The sequence below is a fragment of the Lissotriton vulgaris genome, chromosome 5, assembly GCF_964263255.1.
Source record: "Lissotriton vulgaris chromosome 5, aLisVul1.2, whole genome shotgun sequence".
NCBI classification, from domain to species: Eukaryota; Metazoa; Chordata; class Amphibia; order Caudata; family Salamandridae; genus Lissotriton; species Lissotriton vulgaris.
In genome coordinates this window covers 342,023,889-342,049,641 of record NC_141693.1, presented here as the reverse complement: position 1 = coordinate 342,049,641, position 25,753 = coordinate 342,023,889, and the positions used below count along the sequence as shown (strand labels likewise).

General features: G+C 43.2%; 1 protein-coding gene across 2 annotated transcripts in view; it reads left to right on the top strand.

The window, feature by feature from the left end:
* The window catches only part of ACOT7 (acyl-CoA thioesterase 7), a 1,079,233-nt gene that overhangs the window by 374,525 nt on the left and 678,955 nt on the right, over positions 1-25,753 (top strand). The gene's annotated exons all lie outside the window — the stretch shown is intronic.

The following is a 25,753-nucleotide window of genomic DNA, read 5'->3' as shown; positions in this document are numbered from 1 at the left end:
AGGCGTGTTGGCAGAGCCTACCTTTTTGGACAGCAGTCTGCGAGGAGAAGAGGGACAATCGATTATCTGAAATGGGTCGACTGCTAGGCATGGCCCCCATCCTTATGACTGTCTATGAAGAGAGGCGAGGACAATCGATTATCAAAAGGGGAGGAGCTGGCATGTATCTCCTCTCAAGGTGGAGCTGTCAAGGGGGAGGCGATTGCTTATCAGCCGTGGCCTGTGCAGGTAAAAGCGGTGGGGCCGGATCACGGGGGCTTCGACAGACGACAAGGAAAAATTATTTATTTAAGTTTCCCTTGTGGTCGAATCACCCCAAACCAGGCCCCACCGCTCTTACCTGCACGGGCAGTGGCTGTTGCTTATCGGATAGGACAGCAGCCAGGGAGAGGCTAACTTATAGTAAAGCTAATAAAAGTGGTCAGACATTTTTGGTTTCCTGTGCCAATGCTCCATTAAATCTGATTTTCAAATAAAGCTGGGCGCTCAAGAGGTTCTGTACAATTCATGATTACATACATGTGTCTCGCAACCCTGATATTGCCAACTACTAAACATGTGAAAGCTCTATAAATAGCCCATCACTAGTCCAGACAGTATGTATTGTCATTGTCTGCCAACCTGGCTGTGAATCCCACATGTTAACAGTGGCGCAAAGTCAGCAGGCCCGGCCTCCTCCCTGCGCCAGGCAGTGGCAGTAGGGGCGGCATGTGTTGTCTTTACACTCTGATACCGGCCAGTGCCCACTTTTAAAGGCCTTGCTGAGAACACAAAGGCACATGCCCACTGAATCGGTCAGTGCTCGTACACTGAACAGGGTTAAGTTCAGAAAACTCTGCTGCTTCCAACGGGGAACATTGTTTATGACGCGGTTTTTACACCACAGTGCCTTTACCTCGCAGCTATTACAACACAAGTCGTTACTACGACTTGCGCTGGATGGCGCTGTGGGATAAGGAATCTTGCAATTTTAGATTCCAACTCCTTCCCTACTGTTACGGGGACTGGTTTTGGAATATAAAATTATAAGATTCCTAAATCCACGCCCTACAACGCAAGTCGTTGTAACGACTTGCGTTGTAAGACTTGCGTGGTAAAGGCATGCGTTGTTACAACATGCGTTGTAACAACGTACATCCCTACTGGTGCTGATGACCGGTCGTACTTCACACAGTTCCTGTGGGCTCATATGGAGTGCGTTGCAGGGCATGTCAGGAGAGTGCTGGTTTGCTAACACTATTTACAGTTTTCTGGCCTCAATGTTGTTGTTGCCTGCCAGGTGTTTCAGAACACGCGGTAAGGCTGTGTGCACTGAAAGCATCAAGTATTTGCCACTACCATGATCGCTGCCTTAGAGCAGTGATGGTAGCACCCCAATGGCTTGCATAGGTCTACGCCTCTAACTCGATACTTCAAGGATGTCACTCTTCTGTTCTTCATCCAAATCGACATTAAATTTGGTTTGATTGAGGCCGGAGACATCGGCACAAGACACAGAGGTGAAATAGCAGCTTCTAACTTTCTGCTGATTGGCTAAAAAACGTGCATAACTATGCACGAGGAGCTCTCCTGCATTTGAGGTCTGTACTAAAGTGAGAGGTGAACAGACCTTTCCATCGGCAGAAATAAATGGTGCAAATGGTTCGGGGTGAACCAGGGCTCTGCGAAGATAATCTGTGGGCTTTCCTTCAGTGCGACAGTGGAACCAAAGAGTGCTCTTATGCGAGTAGACACCTCCAGCCATCCAAGCCACCAATCCGCCTTCTAACTCTCCCAGACTGCACAGTCAGGAACACTCTTTGCCTGATACTAAGTAGAAGAGTGGGCAATAGCATCCATGTATTCAGATGCAATTTGAAAACATGCACATCTTGCTAAATCCTGCCTCGGAAGAGTAGCGCTCTGTCCTCCAAACAACCAAGTGGTGCTGTAAATCCACCCCTGGACCTGGCCACCTGGGGGCTTATTTGAAAACAAGCAGAGGCTCTTTGTGCATCTGCAAATTTGCAAATTTTCAGATTTGCCAAAACATCGCTGCAATTTATTTTAAAAAGTGTTTTTCCCTAGGTTGGAGCCCAGGGGGACCCCAGGACCAAGGCTAGGAGGTCAGGGTATGTACACCCTGCCCCGTTTCATTATTTTTTTATAATTTATTTGAGACTCACCTGTGTCAGAGTGCCAAAATGGCTGCCAAAACTTCCAGGTTGAAGTGATGTCGGCCAATCATATCTCTGCACGAGATCGGGAGGATTTGCAGAGCGTCCGTGTCCCTAGATGTACAAATTTGGATTTTCTTAAATACCTCCAAAACCTCTAAACAGATTTGCATCAAATAACAAAAAAACACTTTCTGCCAAGTTTGGTGTAATCCATTCAGGGTTTTGGGCTGTAGCCATGTCTAAAATCCCTATGGAAAGTAACATGGGAAACTCTTTTTTGACCTCCCCTTTTCCGCATCCTTTGCTTGACGGATCACCCCAAAACCTACATGTACATCTAGAATCACCTGCACACTATTTCGAGAACATTTTGTGACCGCCAGTAGGATATATATATTTATATCCCTCTCCCTGAAAAAAACACAGGTTAAAAGAACATTATAGTTAGGTTCAGATTTTACACGCACACAGCTATAGAAATTCAGCAGTTATAGTTCTCTCAAGTAACTATAACTTGTGCCCTAGGGAAACTATATCTCACACCCCTGCCATGCACAGTTTTTTAATCAATAATTTATTTGCAAATGTTGCAGTGATATTATCTATGATGTCAGAGAAGATGTTGTGAGTGATGTAATATGTGGGGTAATTAGCAGTGCATGGCGAGGGCACAAGTTATAGTTACCTTGGGGCTCGAGACCCTACTTTAAAAAAATAAAAGCATACATCCACTCACAGACTCACTAACACACTCACGTACACATTCACACAACTACTCACACACCCATACAGCCACTCACACCCTCTCACAGACCCGAAAGGCCATTCACAGACCCACACAGTTGCTCCGAATCCCAGCCAAACAACCACTCACACAACCACATAACCACTCACACACCCACTGACAGACTCCTACAGCTACACACCCACTGACAGACTCCTATAGCTATGCACACATCCACTCACAGTCCCACAAGTTTTTAGGAATATTTGGGTTTGGTAGGTTTCCCTGGGAGACTGCTGAGTCCGACCCCCAAAAACCGCAGCAACCCCGATTGCCAAATCAGGGCATTTTTTGACAGGAAATTTCTCCACATTGCATTTTGGGCCTTTTCCTGTCGCTGGCGCTAGGCCCACCCACAAAAGTATGGTACTATTATTGTCAGCAGACATTGGGTTACACTGGGTGCTAGGAAATTCCACGATTCATGCAGTTTCCGTAACCTTCCCTCAGACAAATTTGAGGAAAATGTGTTTTTATCCAAAGTTTAAGGTTTGAAGGGCTTCAGGGTAAGAAAAACTAGTGAGAACCACACAAGTTACTCCATACTGGACTCCCTGGGTGGCTAGTTTTCAGAAATGCTTGGGGTTGGAAGGTTTCCCTAGATACTGTCTGAGATAGGGCCCATAATCCACTGCTACCCAAATTCTAAAAAAAAAAAGGTCAGTTTTGAGTGCAAAACTATTGATCTGTCCAAATTGCTTTTAGGACCCTTTGATGTTGAGGGTGTTAGGACCACCCACCGAAGTGAGGTACCATTTTTATTGGGACTTGTGAGGGTACACTGTGTGGTAGGAAATGTGTGTCTTCCTTTCAGATACCAGTACTTTCCCTCAAAGGAATGTAAGGAAAATGCGTTTAGCCAAAGTTTGAAATTTGCAAGGTCTTCTGGGTACACAAACCTGGTGAGAGCCACACACTCGATACACCCAAGTGTCTATTTGTCAGAAAACTCAGGTATGGCATGTTTCCCTGGGTGGCGGGTGAGCTAGTGCAAAATATCCACAGCTACCCGATTGTAAATATGGTGAGGAATCTGCTGGTTGAAATATGATGTCTCCAGGTCGGGTTTTGGGGCATTTTGTGTGGCAGGCGCCAGGCCCAGCCTTACAAGTGAGCTACAGTTTTTATCGGGAGACGTGAGGAAACACAGAATAGTAGAATATTTGTTATTAACAATTATATTTCTCTGCATTTGTGGCTTTTGAATCTAAGCCAGTGTGCAAGAAAGAGGACATTTTACAAATGCCCTCTGAATCACATGATATTATGAGCAATCCCAAACTCAGATCTGGTATACATTTCAGAAATCCATAGGTTTCCTTCGTAGTCATTTTTCAATCCTTATATTTTACCATATGAATTGCTCTATACTCGGTACACAATGAAAAACCATTGAGAGGTGCAGCTCAGTTGTTGCCTCTGGGTACCTTGGCTTCATGAACAACCTTCAAACCCTATACAAGCTGGTGGCCAAAAGGGTGGAATGATATACTGCTTTTATGAATCATCCATCATGATAAGAAGATACAGATGAAACATATTTTCAATATTTTTTATTTCAGGAGTTTCTGTGGGAAAACCTTGATGAATCCACGCAAATGACTCCTTGCTCAATTCAGAGATGTGTCTAGTTTTCAGAAATCCTTAGCTGTACGGGGTCACCCATGGGTTTCACACCTATTTCCACCACAAACCGGAAGTAGGTTGAAAGCACAAAAAATAGGAAAAATGGGCAACCTCTTGGAAAAAATACCAAAACTGTGGTAAAAAATATTTTGGGATTCAGCTCTGCTTGTTCCTGAAAGCTGGGAGGATGGTGATTTTAGCATAGCAAACATTTGCCCTTTTTATGAGACAAAGCTAAACACTTTCTTGTGCAGCAATTTTTCCAATTTTGCACACAAAAAAATAATAGATTACTTTTGGCTATTTTCTCAATCCACTCAAAGGGAATTCACAAACCCTGGGTACCTTTTGAATCCCCATGACGGTGAGAATAAAGATATCAATTTAACATGGATACCTTACATGGAAAAAAAAGTTATGGCTATATTTTCTATGTTCATAATATTTACTTACTGCTCATTCATGATCACTACAAGTATGTTCATATCTGCTATAATAGTTTTGTACATGGTATATATTTCATTGGTTTCAAAGAAAGCTGTATTACAATAATGCTTCATATTTGTGTTGCTTTATTTGATAAAAGAAAAACAAATAAGCATCAGCTACAAACCTGAAAAGCCTATGGAATCACAGACCAAAGCATAATGGCTGCTTAAGCATCCAGGTTGGACTTACATACTAGTACAGCATGCAAACCATTCAATTATTCTAAGGACATACTCCATACACCAGGCATTTCCTGCCAGAATATATCTCTGAACTGTCCCATTAAGGAATCTTACATTGGTGGAGCCAATCCATGGAGAGAATAGCTGTTCCCCGAGGGTGCTATGTACATACAGGGTTCCTCTTTGAAGATTTATAGAGCTGCATTAATGATCCATGACTAATAATTATAGCAAACAAATACAGAAATGTCACATTAGAAATGAATACATACGATTTTGTTTAAAGTGGAAGTTATTATCATGGTCTGCCCTTTACAGATTCTTAAAGCAACAACAAATGACCGGTATTTTTCTCTTCGAAAGGTGGCTTATTTAATTTCTACCATGAGTTTCCCCCATCCAAATAGAGAATAACGTGGATTTTGAGATGCTTTCCACACTAAAATCTGCTTTTAACAATATATACCGGGCATTTTCCACAATTCTCCTGGGGAAAATGCGGGGAGTGTAGTAATGAGTGAAAAACCCCTGCAAAATGGAAAACCGGTCCATTAATAATGAGGGCCTGAGAGTGGGCAGTATAATTTTAAGGAGCTTTTACAGATATTATCCTAATGAATTTATGCAGAATCAATTATACTTCTTGATCGACACATCCCCCATATCCCCCGCCCCACCTGTGGCTTCTGTCTGCTACCCTCACCAAGATGTGAGACTGCACCTTCAGGGACTCTCACATTTGAGTTTGCCTTATCAGCTGGCTTTCACCTGAAACCTTTTTTGGGGCTTTTCTCAGAACTGCTTGTGCATACATGTTTACTTTGCACAAAGAAATTGGATTTTTATGATTGCAAAACCACATTTTATGTTGGTTGTGCGCTCACTAAAGCGAATCACTGAGACAATTTAGTGTCATTAGATGTATGAAGAATTGTTAGAGCAGAAAAAGAATATTCATTTTTGGACAGGAATGCCCTGTAACTTTGTGAACACTTACTAAGATGCATCTAATTTGAATTATTGCCAAATGTGCATGGCATTTATGGGCATACATATTTCCACAAATGAGACGATTGCATGGAGTCAGAGTGTGGTATGGTGCTTAAGGTGGCGGGTGATGCACTGCTTATAACAGCCTCAGGCTGTGTTAATATGACACTGCTGTGGTACATGCGTATGGTTCTATGGTGCCGCCGGTAACATAGTGATCAGTAGCAATGAATTACAAAGAAGTGCTGGTGCTCCTGGGGCTCTGTAGTCTGTTAATCCAATTTCTGTCTCCTGAAACCTATGGAGCTTTCCCAGGATGATGAGACTTCAGTGGAGTGACCTGGAAAGTGAACGAAGAGGAGGTAGAATGTGACTTGAGCTTAAGTGATAACGGAGAAGACCTACGGGGAACACCAAACAGGGATAAGGGTTCCCCCTAGAAACAACCATCATTTTGGATTGGGGCCACCGCTATTTGATAATGTCATTCCAGCAGCCATTAACATTTCCTGAAATACTATTTCACCCAAGCATTGGCTGCTGGAAGAAAGGCTGTACTGCACTAAGATTGCTAACTTCCTCTTGAAGGTTTAAGACAGAAACTGTCACAAATTTAAATAGAAACCTAAGCTCCACAACAGAGGGATCATGGATAGATGAGGAATCTTTCACGCCTCCTCCCTCTGAGACTCCTACCTAATGTTAAACTTGAGTAAAGGAGTCCCAGAGGAAAAGGGGATTGGGTAGAAATACAGCGGCCAGTTGTTCACTGTAGCACTAGACAATGGTTGGTTACCTCAGGAAACAGAAACACGCTGATTACTTCAGTTATCATGGTGGATGTAAATGTAATACTCACAAAAAGCTCTTCCCACTAACCTCAGTGCTATCTGAACTGTCTTGGCTGCCTGCACTCTGTTACAACAGATATACTTTGCAGTACCCACTCTGTTTTAAAACAAAGACTTGTTTCAAACAAAGGAAAGAGAGAGCTACGTGTTGCAATTGCACATTAACAATTTTCCTGTCCTGCACATTTTCCCTTCTTTCATGAAACAAAAAATAAAATTGAGTTACTTGCCAGGCATTCAACAATAAACAAACCAAAAATATAACTTCCTCCAGGTTACTCTCACTTTTCAAACAAATAAATGCAACGCATTTAAATAACCTCTAATGTAAGGGATATGTTCCTGCATGGAGGTTTCCATCCAAAAACAAAACAAAGCTTTCAAAGTTATTTTTCCATTAAACGTTACCAGCTTCTAAATAACTCTGTTCTAATTCTTCAAACACTTGTGCTAACTCTTCAAGTCAAGTAGCAGAAAACTCATAAATCGAAAGGTGACCTCTGCCAACTCTTCCTGTTAAGCAAAAAGAAACCTTGTAAATCCAAAGGAAGAAATAAACAAATGCTGTTTGAAATTTTCTTACTTGACCTTTGCAAACTCTTCAATTAATCACTCTTAACGTCTCCACACCAAGAGCCTTTAAGTAACGCATTACTGCACTAACAAAGACTAGACCACAGTTCCAAAAATAACTTCAATTTGGTGCTTGAACTTGTGGACTAGTTCAATGTTGCAATTCCTTTTGATTCCAATGTGACTACTCCTCCGAGGTCAATCGCTGAGCCAGTAATTGAGAATTCGTTTATTGCTGGAAAGTTTCCTTATTGAAATTATCTTAACTAAAGCAAAATATGATACTATTAAACCATTCCAAAAGATAATTTCTTAAACAGCCAATACCGAATCTTCATTTATAAGAGAAAGAAAAAGCTTCAGTCATTAACTATGTATCACGCACACGGGAATCCTTGGGACTACCTTATATCAAACAGCGCCAGTATATTTGTCTACACATTACCACAGGATTCTGTATTCCTAGACCTCTGTGTTAATAGTCCAATGTTGAAATCCTACAATATCTTATGCTTTAATGGAGTTTTAATTAATAGAAGGCCCCCTGTAATGTCAACAAATAAAACCTCACAACAATTCCTTTTCGAGGATGCAGTTAGTAACAAGAAACAGCCTGTACAAGATGAAAATCCTAAAATGGCTCACATTCAATTGGATAGTATTATGACTGAACTGAAAAGTATTACATTCCACATAACTACTGTTGAATTGTTCACGACGGAAACCAACAAGGAACTCAAGTTGCTCCACGGGGAACTCACTTCTCTTTGCGTGCAGATAGACAAATCTGAATGTGTGTTAGACGTTTTGGAAACTAAGCTTTTGGAAGCACCAGATCTAGGGGCTGAACTTTGGAACATATACCAATGTCTAGAGATTATGCAATATCAGAATTTGTGGTCACCCAAAAACAATAGAAGGCTAGTATATGTTAAAATTTCGAATACCATTTTTTACCACACTTCTTAAGATGGAATCAAAATCATTAAGAAAAAAATCTTTGTACTGTGTCCGATAATGGTGAAAAAAAGAAATATGATACAGTGTCCTGGACCACACTATAATGTTGGTTACCATAAATGGGAGAACTATGGAACTCATTTATCCAGGTGAACTGGAAAAAATATTGGAAAATACCAATGCGCAGGGATGCTAAGGAAAGCGACTACTACTAAATCAAATAAAGCATCAAAGAAGGTAAGGGGGGCACAAAATACCACCCGGAAATTATCATTTTTGCTATAACCCATACAGATGTAATATTCACCACCCTTCTGACTGCAACTGTTATTATTCATATATAAGATTGATTAAAAATCATGCGCCAAACCTAAAAACTGGCAATTTGGTCACTCATAGTAGTGGGCTTACTCCTTGTATAAAACGGAAGTTAGTGATAGCCTTCATAGCATTTAAAAACAGAAATTGCCTGAGTGCAAAAGACACACCTCTCAATGGCAGGATCGGTGGGTCTTAAGAGCGAATAGGTGGGAATAGTGATTGCTTCATCAGGAATTAACTTCAAAACTACTGATACCCAACATCAATTTTTACACGGCTGGAAAAATGGAGTAGCCTTCCTACTCCACTAAATACTTGCCAGTCGGATACCTGTCACATGGTTCATTCTGGAATACACATATATCTTTGGCGAACTAGTAATACAGAAACATTCTTGACTTCACAGAATAATGCTTTCATTCTAGGCTTGGTACATGCACCTAATAATCCAAAATGCTATGTTTTTTAGCACTAAACAAACTGTTTTAGAGGTTGGACCCACCAAAGTGATTAAAGGTGCTCACTGGAACAGCACCATTGACCTCTTATTTGACAAAAACTGCCACATGGATTTTAAGAGGAATAATGACAGAGATTCCCTAGAAGATTTAATGACTGATCAAGCTTTGCATGACTCGTGGCTTCTCCAGTACCCCACTACTAGGGACTATATTATATTTTGCTTACTGCTTAGTTGTAATGCATCTAGTACTGTATGCTATGTCTCAACTGATGACCTTTCTTTCGTTTTATATTTTTTTACTAAGAAATATGAATTTATATTTACGATGTCTTTTCTGTGATTGTACTTTTATGATTTTAACAAAAATCGAATAAAGTATTGACTGAATGAGACTATTCTTTCCTAGCTACAGTACACAGCACGGACTTGTGCATGGCTTACTTTCTTGTGAACGGTGCGATGCTTTCCGAAGTGTGGGGCTGTAAATCGGTCTCAGTGGTATCTCGGACCATGCACCAATTTATATTCTGTTAGACTTGCAGCATTTAACCCCTAAATCACATATATGGTGGTTAAATGCTGTGTACTAGAGAACGTCTGAAGGAAAAAGGAAGTCACAGAGCATACTCATGTAAGACATGGAGCTCAGTGAACACTATACTGCTTCCTCACAATTACCGAGGGTGACTGGAAAGGCAAGTATAAGGGGTCACCTGATTTTATCCAAAATACTGAGAAGTGAGAGAGAACTGAAACCAGAAATGAGAGCCTTACTAATCCAATATAAGCAACATCAAACAAAAGCCAACCTCCTCCTTTAGCTTTGCTAATCAAGAACTATTAACTGAATGTTTTGTACTAAACTGCTGCAGAGAAAGCACCTACCCACCTTAAGAATAGATTTGTATGAACATGAAGAGAAAGGAGGCCCATTGTTGGCTACGCAACATAGGCAGATGGAGGCACAATTGACCATCCCAGAAGTTTATAACGTGGAAGCAAACTATTAAATCATACAATGGAGATTATGCATAAGTTTAGATCATTTTACACAAATGTTTACACCTCTGAGGCAACTGTTAATTATAGACCTAGCTTACTTCTCAACTATGACATGAAAATTCTAGTGAACATTTTGGTGCTGAGACTGAGCAAAGTTGTGCCACTGCTCATACACAGGAAGCAAGTGATCTTCATGCCTGACAATTCATCACAGAATCACGTGGACATGTTATCACATCTGCTGTGGAGAACTGTAAAAGATAAAGATGAAAAGGTGGTTCTCTCATTCAATGCTGAGAAAGCATTCGGCTGAGTGAAGTGACAGTACTTAACCTTACCATGGACAGATTTGGTCTAGGAAGGCTCTTTGTCACAGTGGTTGAAAGCTTGAATCAAAACCCCTGACTATCAGTGAACTTTGCTTATTGATACCGGACATGATGGATCTCATTTCCAAAGTTTACAATTTTATAGGATAGAAAATAAATTTGTATAAATGTGAAGCTATAACAAGGATCCCCATCATGACGGAAAATAACCTGCTGGAGCTGCCGTTCAACTGGAACCCACACAAACTAAAATAGCTTAGAATACAAGTTGATAGTGATAGCTTCAAAATGGTTACTGTTAGACCTGGCATCCATGGCATGGGTTTCCCTGACTCTTTGCCTTCAGGCCTCCTGTTTTTGCTGACTTCATTTTTGCTGGGCACTTTACCACTGCTAACCAGAGCTTACTTGCATGTGCTCTTCTTAAAACATGGTAACATTGGCTTATCCAACATTGGCATATTTAATTAACTTATACGTCCCTAGTAAAGGGCACTGTATGTGCCCAGGGCCTGTATACTGATTGTGCCACCCACACAAGTAGCCCTTTAAACATGTCTCAGGCCTGCCAATGTCTACATGTGCAGTTTTAAACTGCAGTGCGACCAGTCAACGTAGCTTTTTTGCCAGACCCTAACATTCCCTTTGTAATACATAAGTCACCCCTAAGGTAGGCCCTGGGTAATCAGGACATGGGGCGTGGCCAGCCAAGATCGCCATGTGGATGTGATCCACAATGGTTCCCCTACCACCGACAACAAAAAGCGGGGAAAAAGACATAAGCGACGAACTAGAACAGAACACTTCAAGAGATACTGCTTACCAGATAAAGAAATGAGTAAATGAAGCGACCTCAAGAGTATGATAGATGCCAGATGAGGGCAGATGTCTACGGGCCTCAATGAGCACAGAGCGTAGGGGCCAGCTTATTGCGAGCACTGGCGGGTCGCCGGTTGCTGACACGAGGTGTGAGGTAGTGCCGGTGCCGCAGTGCGGCTTGCTGATGGGGTGTGAAGTGGTCCCGGTGCCCCGGTGCAGCTGGCCTGCCGCCGCTGCACTCCTCGAGGGAACTGGAGAAGGCCTGCGGTGCCACGAAGGCGCCAGTAAGCAAAGGAGCACAGCGTGAAGGAAGTCTGCACGCTATGATCCCCAGCCAGAGGTGGTGACGGCATACAGGAGGGTCCCCACTGCCCCAAATGTGCTCTGGCATTGAACTGTGGTTGGCCGACATGTGGAGGTGACACCGCCGACACCGATACAGGAAGACAGCTGAATCAGGTGCAGCTGCCTGATCCTAAGATTGTGGCCTGACGGCCCACATAAGAGCTGTGAGTGGCGCGACGGGGAACAGATTCTGAGTCTGGCTTGGGGCCCGGGGGAAACTAAACCCAACAGGAATGGGTAGCCATAGGTGCCAAATTTCCATTGCCTACTTATGAGAAATGCCAGCTGAGACTCTGGGCCCAGTGCCTGACTTTGACCTGGCGACCCGGTGAAAACACCACAAGGCTGGTGGCTGATTCATCAGGGAAATAGCCAGACAATGCAAGGTGACTAAACTGAACAGAGAACACATATAAGCTAACGAGGGGAGAACCTTTGGGGCTCACCATCCAAGTGGGAATTAACCTTCCCCCTTCCCAGAGACCAACAGGGTTAGCCATGGTGCCACACCATGAACCAGAGTCTGAATGGTGACGGAGGGGGCCTGTTCAACGGCCTGGGTCCTGGGGCCCCGCAGAAGCTGAAACTGAAGGGGCTGAATCTACAGCGGTGCTGAGGGAGACACTGTACCCTGTGGGGTCCATTTGTTTGCTTCCCCTGACACCTACTGCAGGTCAGAGGTGACCTCTTCAGCGGAGGGCCTGTGACGAGCCACCTGGTCCACCTTCCCCACCCAAGCTTGGCGACACAGAGACTTTCTATATGCCGCTGAAAAAGCAGCACAATAACAGCACGTCCAGCTATTTTGCCTCCACAGACTCCGGCAACCACCGCCAAGCCTCATGGAAGAGGGATACCACGGCTTTCACAAAAGAAGAACTTCTCACCTCACTGCACAATTTCAAACTACAAGAGGAGCTCAAAGCAGATATGACCACCCCCCTAGAAACCCTAAAGGCTGACCTAAATGAAGAGCAGGGTGGTGGACCTGAAAGCTACAGCATTGTAGTTGGATCAGCGCACGGACCACCCAAATGACACTACACACTCTGCAGATGCAGCTCCAGGCGGCCCTAACAAAAAGTGAAGACCTGGAAACTAGATCTCAAAGAGATAACAGTAGGATTAGAAACCTGGAGGTGGGGACTGCGGTACAAAACCTGGAGGCCTTTGTGGTGGTGCTCTGTGCTGAGGTTCTGGGCACAGCCACAGTGAAGGTTAAAATAGAAAGAGTGCACAGGGTGGGGAGGCCACCCATGGGAGACAATAAATGCCTGAGAGATATCCTGGCCAAGCTACACACCTTTAAAGCGAACAAGGCCATTCTGCAGTCCGCCAGGAAAATAGACTCCGTGTCATTCCAAGGAGCCACCTCTACATTGTACCAGGTCATAGCGCCCATGACCCTAGCCTACCGTCAACAGTTCCGACCGCTCACAGACAAACTTGGACAAGAAAATATTAAATAACGATGGACCCACCCCTTTGGCCTGGCCTTTGAATTTCACAATAGAGCCTATCACATCACAGAAGTGGAGGAAGGCAGGCATGCAACCGACAAACCCAATGTATCGGGAGCTGACTCTACGGGCCCCAAGCAGGGGGCCCCTGGCTCTCCCAATGACCCCCCCCAGACATCAGAGAAAACAATCTCGATGTAACCTCATACTCACCGACTATGAGTCGCTCCACAGTGGAATTGATTGTCCTGAAAAGGGAGGGTCAGTGATGTTCTACTCCACTGGATACAGTACTTATAATTTCTGCAGCCAGGGACCCCCAGTTGCTACCTACGCTTTTTTCAAACTCGTTATCGTCAATAGATGAATAAACACCGCATAGAACAATACTACAGAAAATGTGGACCCCTGCTTGCAGTTGTAGCACTACAAAGATGGTAGCGATTTAGGACCGAATTGCCTCCTTTGATGCTCACAAATCACATCAGTGGAATAGGTCAGGGACCGGTTGTCCCTAATGGTTTTGTTTTGGCGTTGATTTTTCTTTTGTTTGCAGGTACTCAGAAGATACTCAGTTATCTGGGAACAAAATGCTCAGACTGGTAAAATGTGAGGAGGGAAGGTCTTGGGGATGAGAGGGAGGAGGAGGGGCTGGAGGGATGCTGGATAAGGTATGCTTAGAGTGGAGACGACTTGGAACCAGGAGGGGGAGCCCCAATCATCACGCTGTAAGTCACTGCACTTACATGGAACGTTTGGGATCTAAATGCACCGGCTAAATGCCATAAGATCTGGAAATGCCTATTAGAAGGGCAATACGATATTGTAGCATTGTAGGAAACTCATCTCAAAAGGTTGGTGGACCATAGACTGAAACATAAGCTGTACCCCTTGATTTATAAATCCTCTGCCTCCACGAAACACAATGGAGTGGCACTCCTGTTTCACTCTACATTAAAATTCCAAACCGAGGGCCACAAAACAGATGGGGAGGGTGGTTCTGGTGAAACCATCTCTGACCACGCACCAGTGGTCATATCTCTTGAATGGAGCATCCCTTCACCTAAATTTAATCGCTGGTTCTTTCCCCACGCCTTGCTCCGAGATAGACTATTGCGGGATGAACTACGAAAGAACATTAGAGAGTTTTCCCAGCTGAATAATCCCCACGACACATCCCCCACCAACAACTGGGATACTCTAGGGCGGTGTTGAGAGGCCAATGTGTAGTGTTACTCTCAGCACTCAACAAACAGAGCACCATGGAACGCTTAAAACTAGAGGGAGAACTTTGCACCCTAGAGCAAGCCCTAAAACGACCCCAACACTATCCCTCAAGCGAAAAATGACATCAGTGAAAGGGAAACTCAATGCGATCTACGCTAACAGAGCAGAACTGACACTCCTCCGGCTCAAGCAAACCTCCAATACACATGGCAATAAGATGGGGGCACAACTAGCGCGACAGCTCAGGGTTCCCAGGTAAAAAGTGTACATTGGAGACATATGCTACCCCACAGGCAAAGTAGAGACATCAGATCAGGAAAAGGCTCAAGTCTTTGGGCAGTTCTATAAAACTCTATACACAGCTGATCCTTCTGACTCCCAATCCCAACTTGACTATATAACCTTGGTGGAGCTTCCACAGGTTCCACTGGCATAAAACAAACTATTGGGGGAACATGTTAGCGAGTACAAGGTGTGACAAGCCATAGACACACTGAAGCTCTTGCATTGTTTTGAATGGCCATGTACAGCGGTTGCTTTACACAGAAGTAAAAAAAAATGGTATATTGATAAAAATAACTTGTAATATTTTGTATGTTAAGAATGGTAAGTATAAAGCATTAAGAAGGGTACAATTATTTTTAGATTGAGTTACTTAAACTAGTGCAGCGAAAGGTTTGGCCCCTTCTGTCAACAGAAAATGTATACATTACTGGCTTAGAATATTTTAAATTTAAAAGCTATATAGTTCTAGTAATTGGTCATTGATTTCCTCAACATTAGATAGTCTTGCGTCAAAACATGCACTTATATATTCATGAATACATTCTTCGATTAGTACATCACACCGTCAAGAATATGGACACAGTTTGAGCCTGTATACATTTCAAATAAAAATAAATATTGTGAATCTGTTTTCTGACTCAAAAGATGTGCTTAAAGGACTTGCTGTTACATTATGGTTGACAAGTCACCTTTGTTGTGGGACCAGCATACAAGAGAATTCAATAACATGGTTTAATCCTAACATTGCATTTCACAGACTCTTTTACAGACTTCTTTTCCATTATCTTAAAAGCTGGTCCCACTTGAGACTTTTGAGTGGCAGGTTTCATGAATACATGGTTTCCAGTCTGAGATGCCATGTTTTGCAAGAGGAATTGCCTTTTAAAATATGTATTCCACCCATCGCTGTTTGTACTGTTGAAGCTCCACTATCACAGTGTTAGAGTGCATCTTCTCTGTGAGACCAGGCCACGGGAGGGGAGTCGAAGGTCAATCTGGCGGTGCTTTGCTCGGGAGCATTAACAAATGCCTTTAGTGACTACACATCTGCGACTCAAGGCAGTAGTTTTTTGCACTTTCTGAATTTCACTGCTCAGCATCCGCTCCAAGCCAAGAGAAATACTGGTACTCGCGTTTAAATGGTGAGAGGTAATTGAAAAAGGGGTTCTGATTTAGGAGTTGTACCCAATTGACATAAACCTCTAAAGTATCATGTTTACCGTCTTTGACCAGGCGTACAATATAACAAATATATAAATGTGTTAATACTTCATAGCAAATGTATTTGACCTAAAATGCATACCAGTTAGTATTCAGAAATGAAATGTAGTTCTTGCTGTCAGACATGGTGTGCCATTAGTTCATGGTATGCCACTTATTCTACTGAAAGGCCTATTTTCAAAATAGCACATGAGCTCCCAGAAGGTCTCGCTGTTATAATACAACAACAGGAGAGTTTGATTTTTCTTGCTAATGTTGTGTAAGGCCCTGCGCAGCCTCTTAATGGATCACTGGCCCGCTCGTGATAACGAAGGCTATTAATAAACAACTTGAGAAGACAGGTTGCAACCATTTCGCAAGATTAGCGTTAGTTAATCAAAGGTTGGCAGCTACAACAGCATCCTGCCTCGAGCCTTTCTTCAGATACAGCTCATTATCTTGCTGACTCCAAAGCAGCAGCATGATTGTATTTTATATTAGAAATGCCACATGTGACAAAGATTGTCTTACTATAAGAAGGACTCGTGGGTAGAAATATCACTGATCCGTATGAGTACAAGTTATTTTCCGGGGCGGTGCTTTGAGGGCAACAGGAGGACACACGGTAGTAATATTTGTTCTTTTTTTGCAAGATTTAAAAAAATATATATATTTAGCTCAGCAAAAATAACATCGTAAAAACAGCTCGAAGGGTTAATAAATATGTAAGTTAAATTGTATGTCTGTTATGGATCTACGCTGGCTTGCTTAAAAAGAAGGCAGATATGATTCACCTTCAGCCATTTTAGAAAACAGTTTAAAAAAAGGAGTTTTATAGTCCTGGAGATTCAAGATACTCTCAAAATATATTTTGGAACTGTAATTATTTACCCTCGTGCACCACATTAATGTTTTTAGCATCAAATGGGACATGTTCTCAATCATTTCTTTCGGGTCACTATCCTGTGAAATGCAGTGATTTCAGGCATCTGCTTTCAGCCACTCCACCAAGCACAGGACAGGAGCAGATCACTTGGGGCACGCTGAATTACCAAAAGGGTGATCGATTGGGGTGCCCCAGACAAGAACAAATAAATCAGACATCCCCTGTCCTTTTCATTGCTTTCTTAGGGGGTCATTACGATGACGGTGAGACCGCCACCGACAGGCTGTCGGTGGCGGTCTCACCGCCATCGGAAGAACATTCCCCACAGGCCACATTACGGTGGATGGCGGTTCCATGGCGGTCGGAAACTCCGACCGCTACGCATCCGACTGGCTCCTTGAGCCCGCCAGTGCGGCTGAGGGCCTCCCAATCCCTGCATTGGTGGCAGTGCCCACCAGGTACCACTGTAGCAATTAGGATGTCCCTCCCCGCCAGCCTTTCCATGGCAGTTCACCTGGCATGAAAAGGCTGGTGGGGATGGACATTGGGGGCCCGTAGCGGTCCCCCCTTTCACCCCTGGCACATTTCTTTGGGTGTTGGGGGGCACCTATTATGCCCCCCACATATCCCTGCACCATAAGGCAGGCACCGCATGGTGCCTGCCACGTAGTGCAGGGATATGTAACACAGAAAACCAGGAAAAATGTAAATTGATACTTGTATAGCGCACTACTCACCCGCAAGGGTCTCAAGGCGCTTGTACGAATACCGCTGTGGAACAGAATATAAAATATGGGTATTTCGACCGCCGTGGTGGCAGTCGCATTGTAATTGGCCCTGTGGGACTGCCGGCTAGTAGGTGGGTGGTCCCAGTCCCTGTCCCCGATACGATAGTCCGCCATCGTAATGACCCCCTAAGTATTTGGTTTAATCGCATTTTCATATACCCGCATTTTGGACCTCTACTTTTGCCTTCTGTGTGTCTCTTCTCCCAACGCATTGCACCGCTTACAGCCACTCATATTATCTGAGCATTATGGCTGCATGGTATTTTGAGGTATTTTGAGGTATCAGAGTTGTGATATGGGTACAGATTCAGCAAATAGCCAAGCAAGAGGGAGCACCGCCATCCTTTTTCTCTAACTCTCTAGGGTGTGACAGCCATGGTATGGTGCCAGAGTATGAGTTAACAAAAATATTGTATACTAAACATAATTTACGAGAATATTGTCCATTGAGATTAGTAATAGAAAATCTTCTCCCAATGAGTCAATATGTTTGTAAAAAATTAAATAATATTTAGCACTCAATATTTAAGTCAGACTATATTTCTTAATACATTACTCTGACCTACAACCCAAGCCACCAATCCTGCATTTGTTCCTGAATGAATTGACTGTAGTATTAATTCACTCCACTAACAAGTAAACACACATATTGTGTATGTCGCACAACACAGAGAGAAACTAATATGTGGAGCAATGTCTGTGAGCCCGAGCTCATCACCCTGAAAACAGGTCATGCTTTCTGGGGCCAAACATCTTCGAGAAAATCAGAGGTTCGGGTTCAAAGTACTTTATTGTATGACTAATTAGAATCTTTACAATGCCATTAAAGATGCAAAACACAGCATAAAATTTACAATAAAATCAAGGTCCATGGGGTCTCAGATTAAAACAAAAGATGACATGAATTAATTTTGTCTAGGAATAGATTAAAACTGTGCATCACAGGGACTAACTATTAAGCACAGGAGTAATAATCATTTCCTATGTACTTTGGAAAGCAGGAATTTCTTTCCGAACAGCCACGGCCAGTCTATTGGGGCTGAGGAGCCACACCCCCCCATACCTTTTGCCCCTCACAAACATTGTCTGTCATTTACAGCTACTACTAGCGAAAACCACCTGCCTTTATCACAGGATATCATTTTCAGGACAGAAGCCAGACATGTACAAAATGTGCATGTTTTGAAATGAGTGTTGTGAATGGATGTGTGTGTGTGCGCGCGCATGTGTAAATGCATGGCTGCGAGTGTGTATGTGTGTGTGTGTGTCCCGTTCACCCCCCTCCCTCACAAACTTACTGGCCGTCAGTGTTTCAAAATGCAAGATGCCAAATGGTGAAGCCATATCAAAATTCTTAAAGACAGTGGGATCGAGTGCGAGATGCCTGACCTCTGGGCCAAGCGGAAACATGCTTACCATTCAAAGAGCAAGGAGCAAAGCTGTCAAGACTTATCAAATGATTCAAAGCAGAACCTATTTGATATTTGATATTTATGTGTATTTGTAAAGCGCAAACGTTCGCTCCCAAGGGAGCATCATGGCGCTGAGCAAGCTGCAGAGGATAACTGAAAAGTGGAATGTGGTGAAAGATTGAAGCTAGATGGCAGCCAGTACAGAGGTGTCTGGTTGTTGGTAGACCCATGTCTTAAGGAGTTTTCTGAAACTGTTCTCATTTTCAATTAGTCTAAGGTTGGCAGGAAGGTTGTTCCAGGCCTTGGCTGCCAGGACAGTAAAAGATTTCCCACCTTTAGTCTTGTATTTGAATCTAGGGATCGTGACAAGATTTGTCCCAGAGGATCTCAAGCAACGCGGGGGATTGTAACGCGTAAAGCGATTTGAAAAGTAGTGGGGCCCTGTGTTTTGCATGGATTTGAAAACAGTGAGGAGCAATTTAAAGAGGATTCTTTTATGCAATGGTAACCAGTGCAGAGATTTTAGTGCTGCTGAAGCTGATGACCTTCTGGGGAGTTTTAAAACCAGTCTGGCAGATGCATGTTGTATGCTCTGCAGCTTTCTGAGGGTGGACTTTTTCACTCCAGCCATTAATCCATTGCAGTAATCAAGTCGGGAGAGTATTAGGGCTACCGCGACTGATTTTCTGGCTGCAATGGGGAGGAAATCAAAGAATTTTTTCAGGGATTTAATGAGTCCAAAACAGCGACCAGCAGTAATCCTAACGTGGTCATCGAAAGAAAGGGATGAATCGAATTGCACGCCTAGGTTCCGTGCTGATAATACTGCACTGGGAGGGGCCTCCGATCCTGAGGGCCACCAGTCTTTCGGACAGAAGGACAGATTTTTACCCAGTGGAATGATTTCTGTCTTGGCACTATTGCATCTTAAGTGGTTTGTATTTAGCCATTTGAATACATCAGAGAGGCAGTTTTTGAACCGTAGGTCCGCGTCCGTCCACTTTTTGTCGATAGTGACGACCAATTGAGTGTCGTCAGCATATGACGTGACAAGGATCCCATGTGATTCTATCACAGCGAGGAGGGTTGCCATGTAGATGTTAAAAAAGAGAGGACTTAATATAGACCCCTGAGGCACTCCAGATGTGATGGATTTTTCGCTGGATAGATAGGGACCAAGGGACACAGTCTGGGACCTATTAGATAGGAAAGATGTAATCCATGCCAAGGCTGTGTCTGTCACGCCAATCTCTTGCATTCTGTTAATCAGGATGACATGCGAGATAGTGTTGAACGCTGCTCTAAGGTCAAGCAGGATGAGGACTGCTTGCCTACCCTCATCCTGCAGGAACTTGATGGAATCTGCAAGTTCGATCAAAGCTGTTTCGGTGGAGTGACCGGAGCGAAAACCCGACTGTTGAGGGTGCAGGATGTTATGGGCCTCTGCAAATGTTTTTAGCTCCTCATGTACTAGCTGTTCCGTGATTTTGCTAAGGACAGGAAGTAAAGAGATGGGGCGCATGTTGGTGAGGTCCGTTGGCGATTTATTCTGCTTCTTCATCAGGGGTTTTACAATGGCCTTCTTCCAGTCGTCCGGTACTAGTCCGGATTCGAAGGATTCATTAATAATAACATTTATGTAAGGGTTGACTGCCTCAATCAAGTGATGCAAAATGATAGGAGGACAGGAGTCAGTGGGGGCTCCTGATTTACATGCCAGAATTGCCTTGCTAGTTTGTTGCAGGGAGACGGGTTTAAAACTGGAGAGAGGGGGGTAGTTATCTGTTACCTCTAGGGAGTTAGTCGGAGAAGGAGGAAAATCTTTCTGGATGTTGACGATTTTATCAACAAAGAAGTCTGCGATTTGGTTGCATAGGCTCTCTGAAGGAGGTATTTCAGGCGTAAGGGCTTTCGGATGGGTAAAAGACTTGACTATTGTAAAGACAGTTTTTTGATTTTGATGGGCTTCAGTTATGACCTTAGTGAAATATTCCTTTTTTGCCGTTTTTATGTCGGCGAGGTATAATTTCCTCTGTTGGACATAACGTGCTCTAGCGGCCTTATCATACGTTTGTCTCCATTGTCTTTCTAATCTCCGACAGAGAAGATGACTATCGGATAAAGTCTGAGTGAACCAGGGAGCATTAGGTTTTCTCTTAAGACCTTTTACATGATGGTTTTTAGATTCAGTATTGTCCGAGACGATTTGGTTCATCCAGGTATGGAAATTGCGAGAGTCAATTACAACATCTCTAGTTACTTTTGGGGATAGAAGTAGCGGTTTAGAATCCAGCTTAATGCGTTCGGTCACCTTCTTCCAGTTAACTGTGAAGGAGGCCGGGGAGCGCCTAGTGCTGGGTAAGGTAGGAGTAGGTATCACAATATCAAACGGGATAAAACAATGATCAGTCCAGATTTGAGGTAACGGGAGGGACGTGGAGAGGGTTGTGAGATTAGAGCAGATGCCATCAAGAGTGTGTCCAGCACAATGAGTAGCAGCAGTGATACGTTGGGAAAGTCCAAAGATGTTTAAGGAGTGTAGGAAGGAAATCGTGTGGGGGTCAATACGCGATTCCAAATGTAAGTTCATGTCACCTAATAGTGTGAAGTTGGGGTACTGTAGCATAAGCGCTCCAAGGACCTCATCCAGAGAGTTAAGGAAAGGAGTGGCATTTCCAGGAGGGCGGTATAAAAGTCCCCCCGAGAAGGAAGAGGAGGCGTTAATTTTGATTGAAAAACCTAGGCCTTCACTGTCTTTAAGGTGGCCTAGATCAAAAGTGTGGCAGGGGAAAGTTTTCTTAATGATGAGTGCGACCCCGCCACCACGACCGAAAGGTCTGTCCCGCCTAAAGATAGTGAAATCAGAAGGAAGGGCAGTAGCCAGATCGGGGTTGGAGGAATCATTGAGCCAGGTTTCGGTGATAAACAGAGCATCCAGCTCATGGCTTAATATTAGGTCATGTGCGTCTTGGCAGTGACAGGCTAGGGACCTGGCATTGACAAGACCTCCCTTGAAGTAGGTAAGACGAATCTTTGGAGGGGATGGCAAGTCAATTACGTCATAAGTTGTAGCAGGGGGTGTCCACTTGCAGCGGGGACATAAAAGGGGGCTGATAAGGGGATCAATAGGGGGGCAATCAGTACAGTGGGAGACAGGAAGAGGGCGTAAGGAAAGTAAGTCTTTACTATCATACCTGATGGTGTGCGGTAACAGGGCAGCATGCCCTGCGCCCGGCGCGGTCCGGTCGCGGACGGGCGCAGACGGGCTTGGCTTAGGCGCGGCTTAGGCGCGCGTCCGGCGCGCCCGCTGCGCCAGCCCGCTGCGCCGTCTGGCCGGCCTACACATAGTATAGGGAGAAAAGGGGGCAGGAGGACGGCGCGACTAGAGCGCTCTCCCCGCTTCACTCAAGATGGCGCCCACCGTCGCCGAGATTCGGCAAAAGCGGCAGTGGCAAGTGTGGGCGATAGGAAGGTGTCAAGAGTGTCAGTGTGCCTCAAAAAATAATTCCCCTTAAATCTATACAAGCCCCCCAGGTAAAAGTACAACAATTAAGTTAAAAACGATTCAGTTTTAAAAACGCTCAAGTGCTGGTGAATGATAAATCACGCTGTGTCAAGGGTTCACCACGTTTGCAGGAATACACGCAGCTCGCAGCCCCTGTTCCCCTCACCGGGGAGAACTTCTGTAGGGCCATGCATCTGCACTGCACAAGGCTTCCAGAGAAGCGATGAACAATGCTCTGAACCCTTCATAAATCAAAAAGGCATTCAAACCTACAGTCAGGCAATGCTCGCCTGCTTCAACCCAACCACCATGCAACTATCTAAGTTAGTGCAAATTCACTGAAGTATCACGGTTTGATACGACAATGATTGTAAGCAAACATTTTAATCATTCATCTTGCATTCAAACTGTAAGGTGCAGATTTAACAGAGTTTACAGGCAAGCATTTCTTTCAAATTGCAAGGTGGAAGATTATCAAGCCTTTTTCAAAAGAACAATCTTAAATTCGTACTTGAGGTTATCAAAAAGATGTCCGCGGGAGAGGGCAAGAATCTTGCTGTAGCCTTCCCACTATAGCAAAAAACTTGCCAATTGAGAAAGACAATATCCTTTATAAAATCCTGTGTATGGGATTAATTTGCATGTTCTGATGCAGTTAGGTTTATAATTCCAAAGAGTGGAAAGTCTCATTATACTTCTTGGTGACTCAAGTTGAAGTAATAAGGTACATACCCTTCAAAAAAAGAATAGTCTTGCTTAGGTAAACATATCCCATAGTCCAATAATCCTATGTTTTGAGTAAACTACAAATTGTAGGAATTTATTTATTTGAATGGAGAAAGCAGGAGTAGATGTCTGGGCACACAATGGGATGGTCTCCTTAACCTGACTAATGCTTGTGGAGCCTCCCATGTCTGCTGGGGAGCCAAGGTCCTAATAATACTTGGTCGCAACAAAACCTTTTGGAACATTCTACAGCCATGTTCTTCTGTACATTGGCGAGACTAAAAGGAGGGCCCATATTTTAGTCTCTGAATAAAATAGAGGGATCCTGTAAAAATGTGAAGATTATTAGCTCTCTAAAAATACTCCACCTGCTCTACATCTAAGTTTTGGATTATTATACTAATATTAGGACTATGAGCATTTCTGTGGGCAGTGCCTCTGCCATTATTTCAACATTAAATATTCACATTGATGTTTAGCAGTTGTTTTAAAAAGAAACTAAAACGCCAATCTTGCTCATGAGAGTTCCCTAAAAGGCAGAACTGAAAATGCTTTCTGAAATTTGATGCAAGAAAATTGCTTTCCTTTTGCATGTCCATCCTTCTTTGTAAGAGACGATCGAGAGAATCCAACATCTATCATAAGCAGGGCAAGGCAAACACACCTGCTCAGTACCTGGATACCCTTGCGAGTGATAAAGCGATTTACAAATATACATCAAATAACATATTCACAGTGTTCTGGATGTAAGGAGAAAGAAGAGATATGCATTTCTTAAAAAGATTAAATAACCTCTCTGCCCAATTGAATCTCCGTTGGTACACTTGTGACTTATCAATATTTCCTCTGGTATGCAACACTAAGGCTAAGGCCTTCAATAAAGCGTTCAGTATGTGCCTCAATATAAATAGTTGAACAATCTCTTCTTGGAGTGCAAATGAATTTATTGGCTAGGTACCACTTGTGACATCTGATCTTTGGTTTGGGCTCGATATCCATATAGCGGTTACAGCTTCATAGTATATCCTCCTACACTGTCTAAACAGGCGATTTGTCAGAGAAATGCCACTGAGTTATCTGAACATAAACTCTAATTACGTTTTGCTCATTTAAGACATTTCAGCAATGTGCTAGTGCTTACAGATTACCGAATAAGCCAACCTAAGCTTTAACACCAAGGGCCAGATGTAGGTAATCTTGATTTACCGATTCTAAAATACCGACTTTTACTGATTCAGTATTTTAAAACCGGTAAATGCTATGGAGGTGAATATTGGGTAAGTATTACTGAATCGGTATGATTCGCTATTTACCGAATCGTTATTTACCGATTCGGTAATTCCCATTCATTCCTATGGGCCTCTAGGCCCATAGGAATGAATGGGAATTACCGAATCGGTGAATACCGATTCGGTAAAATGGCGAACTCATTCAAGGATGGCAGGGTGTCACATTGACACGCTGTTGCACCCCTGAATAGTGCATGGGTGCACATGTGGCAGACATACATGGCCCAAGGGCATGTATGTCTGCCACATTGCACTGTTGTAAAAGCAAAATAATTGCTTTTGCAAAGGTTTTCGATATTTACCACCAACTTGTAGTTGGTGGTAAAATTTGTAATTGAGTCCACCTACATCTCAGTAACCTAATACCTAATTTCCGAATTTCGGCCGTTAGGCGACCTACAACTGGCCCCAAATGTGGAGATTCTGAACAAAGCCATGGAGCTGGTTTTGTATCTCCTTCTCATGACAGCACTTTATATAACTGTAGATGAATTCTTAATAAGAATCAGGCTAGGTACATTTTACAATCAATTTAGGCCAATTAATGAGTTGTGTGGACTCTTCATAAAGTTATGCAATGACAACCCCTTCTAAAACTGCTGTGACCTCTTACTCACGTCTGCGAATTCAAAGTGAGTCAGAAGAATTTTTCTGAGCTATTCTCATATCTATATCTCATATCTTCTGGCACTAAACACCATAGAACTTAGTATGATTGAATGATGAAGTCATAGTTTCTCTAAAACAATTCGGCAAATCATGTCAGATTTGGTTGAAAAGATCCCAGAAATACGATTAGACTGATTTTGAGTTGGTTCCTTAGAGACAATCCTTGGATTATTGGAGGAAGTGCTAAATCGTTAGGAAAATCAACTGCTGACATTTTCTGTACCATATGGACGGTGTTATGGTGGAAAATCCTACAATGAATTCTCCAGATATAGCACTCTCTCCTCAAATATGGAGATTGTAGTTTTCACCCAATTGTAAATCAGGGCGTAAATGGTCAGATTTTTATTTTCCATTTAACACAGCGGATTCTTAATGCCCAACTCGCTTTATTTATGATATTTCTTGTTTTA